Raw genomic sequence first — 9,335 nt, forward strand, 5'->3', positions numbered from 1 at the left:
AAATACTAAAACTGTTACCAAAATTTAAAGAAAAAACTGTGTATTTGATGACCACAGTAAGCTATATAGCCCCAGCTAGGTACTATTTTATAGTATGTTCATTCTACTCACTGAGGTTTATGCCTAAAGTCAGACATGGGTTCTTGTGTATGTATATATCAGCTGTGCTTGCTATTGCAAATATTTAGACAAACTAAGTTCATCAGCAAATCAATTAAATGGGTGGGGGGATAGGCATAGAAAGCAAACAGGGATACCAGAGACAATGGGAGGAGGGTTGGACAGGGCAGAGGGTTAGGGAAAGGGAATCAAGGATGGAAAAAAAAAACTCAAAATATACAAGACATAAGAAATGAAAAATTGTTTGTTGATAACACGTATGTTGATGTGCTTGATTGAGCCAACAGTGTATTTTGGATGAAAAATTCATTTTGTATACTGTAATGATATATAGCATATTAATGTTAAAAAAAGAAAAATAAATTAATAAATTAAAAAAAAAAATTCACAGCCGGTGCCTGTGCGTGTGTGCCCAAAATCCCAAGAGGAGAATGGAGAAGGGATTGCAGTTTGACCACGCCCCCTGAGGGGTGATTTCTCACTTTTTGTCTCTCTGTCTCTCTCGCCAGTGAGCACACACACCCTATAGCAAAAATCTCTCAAAAAAACAAAAAAGCAAAAGAATAAATCAGTATACCCTTGAGTTACCCACCCCCCACACACAAATTACCGCATAACGTACAGGCCTGTAAATTTGCGCTATCCACCGTCCAAAGAACTCAGTTGGTAATAACTATCGAATGTAGGAAGCAGACATGGGGCTGTGGTGGTTAGGGTGGCTGGATCCCACTTGACCAACTGCCCAACTAGAGTCCATCCCCCAGGGCAGCAGGGCCAGCGGGTGGCATGGTGGTTAAGGGCGCTGGACTCTCACATGACCGACCACGGTTCAAGTCCTGGACCTGGTGGCTTGCTTTCTTGCTTTCCCTCTCTCTCTGCTGTGTCCCTCTCTGGTCAAATTAAATAATAATAAGTAAATAAAGTTAAATAAAATCATTTTTGAGGAAAAAAAAGGAAAGGGCTCACGCACCTGTGTCCAAAACCTGAGAGGAGACGAGTTCTCAGGAAGGGGCTGGGCGTGGCCATTCCTCGTAGGAGAGTCTCTGTCTCTGTCTCTGGTAAGCACACAAGCCCTATAGCCCTATAGCAGGGGGAAAATTCAGAATAATGAAATCTATAAAGGCAATTCCTAGGGCCAGCAAGTGGCATGGTGGTTAAGGTGCTGGACTCCCACATGGCCAGCCACGGTTGAGCCGTGGACCTGGTGGCTTGAAACTCATGCCAGGTTCCCACCCAAAGTCCCAGGAAAAGAGTGGAGAAGGGATTCTGGTGTGGCCATCCTGAGGGGTGACTTCTCCCTTTCCCTCTCACCGTGTGTCTCTCAGCTCTAACCCTGCATGTTCTACTTATCCTGGGGCTGCACCTGTGCTGAGCAGCAGGGAGGGAGCTGGAAAGCTACGTGGGCAAGGGGAGGGTCCGGCAGCAGTGCTGACCACAGCAAGGCCCAGGAGGGCGGTGGCGGGGCAGTGGGTGGCTCCCATGCGCAGTCTCACGGTCTCGCAGTCTCCCCGGCTCCCGTGCTCCTCGCATTGCCCTCACACCCTCTAGAGACACGGACCTCATCTCTCCACGCAGAAGTCCGGGCCTTGGTTCTACTGGGCCCCCCTTCAGACTTCCACGTCCTTTGAATGCATCTTCACTTTGGTCCCCAAGCCCTGAGTGGGGGGTTCTTCCTGCAGTTACTACCCTGCGAGAGTTACCACCCCTTCCTCCCTGGCACCCAGCTGAAGGCTGGAATCTATGAAGAAGGATTGGTCGTTCTGCCCGCAGGGTTCTGGAAATCCGCGGTCCCAGCTGTGCACGACCTCACTGTCCCTGGGAACTGCGTTAGCTGGCTGCGCGTGGCCTGGCTTCTGGAAAGTGGTCAGACTGTGCACCACATGTGTAGGTTCTCTTTTTTCTTTCTTTTTTCTTTTTTTCTTTCTTTCTTTTTTTTTTTTTTGAGAGCTTTTTGCTATAGGGCGTGTGCGCTCGCCAGACAGAGAGAGACATAGAGACAGAAAGTAAGAAATCACCCCCCAGGGGGGATGGTCACGGCGCAATCCCTTCTCCTCCATTCTCCTCTCGGGATCTTGGGCACGCACGCACATGTGCCTGGCATGAGTTTTAAGCCACCAGGTCCGGGACCCAAACCACGGTCGACTACATGGGAGTCCAGTGACATAGCCATTACGCTAACTGCTGGTTCCCAGTGTGCTTAGGTTCTCAGCAGCAAACTCCTTTGTGAAGTTCACGTAATGGATGCCTGTGAGATTTTGGCGTGACCAAAGAAAGAGATTTTCAGAAGATGGTGGGCTTGCACTTGAGGAATTTCCGGGGCTCAAGGATGCAGCTGTGGGCTGGTGTTTCTCAGTGGGCCTACCAGTTCTCTGAGGACCGATGAGGTTTCATTTTCCTTTCTTTCACTTGGCCAGAGAGAGCATGTGCTCACCGGAGGGAGGGAGCGAGCGCCCCCAGTGGAGCCTGCTCACGCCTCAGTCCTCGCTCTATCCTGCCGGGATTCTGGGCACTCGAGAACATGCGCCTACTGTTCTAGCCACCAGGGCCTGGGTGTGAACCCTGCTGGGCCGTGTGGGACCTGGCTCCCTAGGCTGCAGGGCTGACACTTCTCTTTTCTTTCATTTTTTTTGGTGTTTGTCATAGGGCATGCATGCTTCCTGGAAAAACAGAGAGAGGGACATCCCCAAGGGGGATGGCCAGGCCACAGTCACTTCTCCTCCACCCTCCTCTCTGGATGCCGGGCATGCACGCACACGTGCCTGGTGTGATTTTTCAAGTTTCCAGGTCTGGGACTCGAACCACAGTCGGCTATTTGGCCATGTGGGAGTCCAGCACCTTAACCAGCATGCCACCTGCTAGCCCCAACATTTTAACTTAAAGTATATATGTATTCAATTTTGTTATGATTACTTTTCAAATTTGACCAAAGAAAGAGAAAGAGAGAAAGCCACCAGGCCCAGGACTCAAATCATGGTCACCCATGTGGGAGCCTGGCATCCCACCCACCACGCCACCTGCTGGCCCTGCAATGCTTTAACTTTTTTGTTTTCTAGAAAAATTTTTGCTATTGGGTGCATGCACTCGCCAGAGAGAGACACAGAAAGTGGAAAATCACCCCCCGGGGAGATGGCCACACCACAATCCCTTCTCCTCCATTCTCCTCTTGGGATCTTGGGCACGCACGTACATGCGCCCGGCGTGAGTTTAAGCCACCGGGTCCAGGACTTGAATTGTGGTCCGACCACATGGGAGTCCAATGACACAGCCATTACGCTAACTGCTGGTCCCAAACTTTTAATTTAGACTCAGATGGGTGTGCTTGCCGAGATAGCTTCAGTTTGGAATACATTCACATAAGACATTCTTTGGAGAAACTCATGGTGGCATGTTTTTAAAATGACCGGGGTGGGGAGGCACAGATAGTGTAATGGTTACGTCTATGGACTCCCATGTAGTTGACCACAGTTCAAGTCCTGGACCCAGTGGCTTAAAACTCATGCCGGGCACATGTTTGTACGTGCCCAAAATCCCAAGAGGAGACTGGAAGAGAAGGAATTTCAGTGTGGCCATTCCTCCTGGGAGGGGATTTCTCGCTTTGTCTCTTTGTCTCTCCTGGTGAGCACACACACCCTATAGCAAAAATCTCTGCCCCCACAGAAACGTAAAGTCGATGACGGGAGGTTTTCTGAGCCGGACTGGTGCTGACGATGCACCATGAAGTAGCGGGGTTCCTGCCTATGTGAACGGCACCTGTGCTCTTTGTCTAGAAGACAGAAAGCCCTTGGGCCAGTAGGTAGCATGGTAATTAAGGCACTGGACTCCCACACAGCTGACTGTGGTTCGAGTCCCTGACCCAGTAGCTTGAAACTCACACTGGGCACATGTGTGCATGTCCAAAATCCCAGGGAGGGAATGGAGGCAAAGGGTCGTGGTGTGGCCACCCCCTGGGGAGTGATTTCTCACTTTCCTTCTCACGGTCTCTGTCTCTCTGACGAATTGTGCACCCTATGGCAAAAATCCTTAAAATCGAACAAACAAAAACCCAGAACTCCCAGGCAGAGCTGGGTAACAAAATGGCATTACTGTGAAAGACGCCGACCAGCTTGAGTAACAGCAAAATGCCTTGTGCCCCAGTCAGGGCCAAGAACTTCTTTCTTTCCCTTTTTAGAGGATTTTGTCATAGGGCATGTGTGCTCACCAGGAGGTGGGGGGAAGAGAGACAGAGACAGAGACAGAGAAGGGAGAAATGGCCCTCCCGCAGGGTGGCCACACTGCTGCAATCTTCTCCTGCATCCTCCTGGGATCTTGGGCACTCAGGCACTCATGCCCGGCAATCGTCAAGGCTCTGGGTCGACACCCCAGCTGTGATGGGCCGTGTGGGAGTGCACAGTAAACACTGTGTCATCTGCTGGACCGTATGCTGCTTACATTTTTAATGTTCTATTCAGTCACCATGCATCACGACAGCGTGCAAAATGAATTTCCCAGTATAAATACACTGCACACCTGTCATACACGTTCTCAGCCACAATCCTCCATTTCCGCGTCCCTTAGATGCCGTGCCTACTTCTCTCCCTGGCTGCCTGCTCACCTCCACCTTTCTCCCACGCTGTCTCCAGTATCTGCAACCATTCTCCATGCTTCCATTTACTCTAACTTTCCATTTCAGCTTTTACTTCTTTTAAAAAAGAATTATTTTGAATTTTATTTATTAATTTATTTATTTTAATTTGACCAAAGAGAGACACAGAGAGGGAGAGAAAGTGAGAAAGCAAGCCGCCAGACCCGGGACTCGAACCATGGTTGGCCATGTGGGAGTATCCAGCGTCTTAACCACATCACTTGTGGGTCCCTCAGCTCTTACTTTTTTTTTTTTTTGGAGAGATTTTCGCTATAGGGTGTGTGTGCTCGCCAGACAGAGAGAGACATTAGAGACAGAAAGTGAGAAATCACCCCCCAGGGATGGTCACGCTGCAATCCCTTCTCTTCCATTCTCCTCTCGGGATCTTGGGCACGCACGCACATGCGCCCGGCGTGAGTTTTAAGCCACCGGGTCTGGGACGCGAACCACGGTCGACTACGTGGGAGTCCAGCGACATAGCCATTACGCTAACTGCTGGTTCCCCTGCTCTTACTTTTGTAGCAAACAATTAGGCAGAGAGAACGTCTCAGCTTTTTGTTTTATTTATTATTTTAATTTGACCAGAGAGAAAGACAGAAAGAGAGGGAAAGTGAGAAAGCAAGTCGCCGGGTCCGGGACTCAAACTGCGGTCAGCTGTGTGGAAGTCCAGCGCCTTAACCACCACGCCACCTGCCAGCCCTAGTCTCAGCTTTTTCAGTGGGCTGCACTGCTGGTGTTCACCAGTGAGCCTACCTTGTTCAGGTTTCCTGTTTTGGCCACTGTCAAGTTGTATCCAATTCTCTACTGTCACTTGCCTTTTAAAGATGAAGTGTTGGGAGCCAGTTGGTGGTGTGGTGGTTAAGGCAACTGGATTCCACTTGTCCAACTTTGTAGTTCAAGTCCTGGACCCAGTGGCTTAAAAAACAAGCCAGACGTGTGTGTGCCTGCCTGAAGTCCTCGGAGGGTGGAGAAGAAACTGGCATAGCCATCCGCCCTGGAGGTGATTTATCACTGTCTGTCTCTGGTGAGGGCATGTGCCCTGTACCAAAAAAGAGAAAAGGTGAGGTTTGGGTTCATCACTCCCAAGCTTCTGAGTCGCACGGAGATGGTCGCCCATGTGCGGAAGATGTTATCTGCAGTAAGTGTAAGCAGTTGCAAAGGGCCCAGGCAAGGAAGCGACCACCAGCAGGGAAGTATGAGGGCCATCTCTATGGGCAGGTGAGTTACTTACTGATGGCGGCCAAAGGCAAAATTCTGTCTGGGTTCTTTCCTGAAACCAGAGAACATCTGCTAATTGTGAAAGGCATTTAATAATCGGAATCCCACAGACCCAGGGTTGATGATCAGACCAAAAAGAAACCACTTACTATTGAACAAGCAGCTAGTACTATATTAAAACATAAAAGGTCGTAGCAGTTGAATTCAAATTGGGGAAAGGTACTTTGCCTTTTAAAAGTGTACCGAAGGGGCCAGCAGGGCTGTGGTGGTCAAGGCACTGGATCACACATTGCCAACTGCAGTTCGAGTCCCAGACCTAGAAGCTTGCTTTCGCACTTTCCCTTTCTGTCTCTCTCTGGTGAGTGAAGGTGCCCTGTAATGACGATACAATTATTGTTTTTTTTAAGAATTATTTAATTTTATTAATTATCATTATTTTTTAATATAACCAGAAACAGGAAGAGAGAAGGAAAGCGGAAAAGCAAGCACCAGGCCCAGGACTTGAACAAGTCAGCATGTGGGAGTCCAGTGCCCCAACCACCACACCACCTGCCAGCCCTGTGGCCTGGAGTCGGGGTAGGGGTAGTGATGACCAGCTGCAAGCATCCTCATTGTGTCCTTTTCGGGAGCGGAAAGGGTGGATCGGAGCCGGCAGCTTTCAACTTCGAATCTGCCTCAGTCACATATAGCTGATGCATGAGACACGGTTATTACCGATCGCATCGATGTGGACCACCGGCTTTATTTATCCGACCACGTCATGACAAGGGAACCTGTAAGCTGCAACGCAGAGAAACTGCTCAACACCCTCAGAAATGTGGAGCCAGCAACTGTGTCACGACGCAGCAGGTTGAAAACAAATCAGTCATGGAAACTTTACTTCATTCTTAAACCGTCAAGAAAATCATTATGGGGAACCAGCAGTTAGCGTAATGGCTATGTCGCTGGATTCCCACATAGTCAACCGCGGTTCGTGTCCCGGACCCGGTGGCTTAAAACTCACGCCGGGCGCGTGTGCATGCGTGCCCAAGATCCCTAGAGGAGAATGGAGGAGAAGGGATTACGGCGTGACCATCCCCCCTGGGGGGTGATTTCTCGCTTTCTGTCTCTATGTCTCTCTCTGTCTGTCTGGCGGGTGCACGCGCCCTACAGTGAAAATCTCTCCAAAAAAAAAAAAAAAAAAAAAAAAAAAAAAAAAAAAAAAAGAAAAAGAAAATCATTATGGAGAAAAATTTAATACCACAGCATAACCCCACCCTTTGAAATTTGTGCAGTGATTAAAGAAATCTTCTTTCATGTAGGTAGCAAGGGCGCCACTATCTTTTCATCTCATTAATTCAATGAAAACCATTACCTTTAAGAAGATCTCTTCTTCCCAAGTGTGGTGTCTTTTACATTTGAATTAGTAATTACATGAAGTCATAGATAATAGCACACTTCACCATGCATCTGAGATGTTCGGAAGAATTACAATTTCTTCACATCATTTATCCAGATTTGAATGTTTTAGTTATGCGTTTTCAAGAGGAGGGGTTATCTAACAACCATCGAGTCATTGTGTATATACGCAGACGTAAAAGTGGCCGCACTGACTTCTCTGCAGCTCTTAGCTGTCCTGCTCCCCAGTTTACGAGATCATTTGAGCACATGTTCTAATTTCTCTCTAATAAAAATGTGCGGGACCAGCAGTTACCGTAATGGCTATGTCGCTGGACTTCCACATAGTCGATCGTGGTTCGAGTCCCGGATCCGGTGGCTTCAATTCACGCTGGGCGCATGTGCATGAGTGCCCAAGATCCCAAGAGGAGAAAGGAGGAGAAGGGATTGCAGCGTGGTCATCGCCCCCGGGGGTGATTTCTCACTTTCTGTCTCTCTGTCTCTCTTTCTGGTGAGCCCACGTGCTCTATGGCAAAAACCTCTCCAAAAAAAATAAAAAAGAAAATATGCAAGATTTTTAGTGTCATATTTAACTACTTAGAGTACGATTTTTACCTTGATGTCTTAATATCCTAGGCACCTGCTGTAATAATATTTTAGAAAATGGGGCTAGCAGGTGGCACAGTGGTTGGCGTGGCTGGACTCCCACATGGCTGACCGTGGTTCAGGTCCCGGATCTGGTAGCTTACTTTCTTACTTTCTCTCTTTCTGTCTCTCTCGGGTCAACTTCAAAAAAAGAATACATCAATGAAATAAAAACATTGACGATGAATAAAATTAAATAATTCTTTAAAAATAATGTTTTAGAAAATGTTTGGAATTTAAGAAATAACTTGTGTTACTAATTTGTATAACCTATATCTGTACAGTGGAATATAAAATTAGTTGACTGGGGGGAACAAAAAAGCCTGGGGCCAGCAGGTGGAGTGGTGGTGAAGAGTGCTGGATCCTCACATGGCTGACCGCGGTTCAAGTCCCAGACTTAGTGGCTTACTTTCTCGCGTTCCTTTTCTCTCTCTCTCTGTCTCCCTTTGGTCAAATTAAAAGAGAGTAACAAATGGAATTAAATAAATAAATCTTTTTTTAAAAAAGCCTACTGAAATTGCTACGGTAAAAATGCTAAATTCTCTCCTCTTTCTTCCTCATAATGCTAAATTAACCCTGGTATCCTAGTGTCCTTTAAAAAAAAAGGACTTACTGGACTCGTGCTTTGCCACTGGCTGGAAATATACACGCAGAGTCGACTGTAACTGGCTAAGCCTCAGCCTGACTATTCATCATTATTCTTTCTTTCTTACTTTCTTTTTCTTTTTTTGGAGAGATTTTTTGCTATAGGGCCCGTGTGTTCGCCAAAAAGACAGAGACAGACAGAGAGATAGAAAGTGAGAAATCACCCCCCAGGGGCGATGGCCACACCGCAATCCCTTCTCCTCCATCCTCCTCTTGGGATCTTGGGCACGCCGCACATGTGCCCGGCATGAGTTTTAAGCCACCGGGTCCACGACTCGAACCGTGGTCGGCTACATGGGAGTCTAGCAACATAGCCATTACTCTAACTGCTGGTCCCAAATTTTATTTTTTAAAGAATTATTTTATTTAACTTTGTTTTACTCATTTAAATTTGACCAGAGAGAGTGAGAGCAAGTGAGAAAGAGAGGGAGAAAGTGAGAAAGCAAGCAGGCAGGTCCGGGACTCGAACCATGGTCAACCACGTGGGAGTCCAGCACCCTTAACCACCATACCATCTGCTGGCCCCTATTTATTATTATTTTTTAATGTGTGGGTGCATGCCCCAGATCCCCAGAGGACAATGAAGGGACTGTAGCATGGTATCCCCCAGGAGGGCAATTTCTTTTTTCCTCTCTCTCTTTCACTGTCTCCCTGGCAAGCGTATGTGCCCAATGGCAAAAAAAAAAAAAAAAAAAAAAAGAAAAAAAAA

Source organism: Tupaia chinensis, unplaced genomic scaffold (genome assembly GCF_000334495.1).
Source record: "Tupaia chinensis unplaced genomic scaffold, TupChi_1.0 Scaffold138725_1, whole genome shotgun sequence".
Lineage (NCBI taxonomy): Eukaryota > Metazoa > Chordata > Mammalia > Scandentia > Tupaiidae > Tupaia > Tupaia belangeri.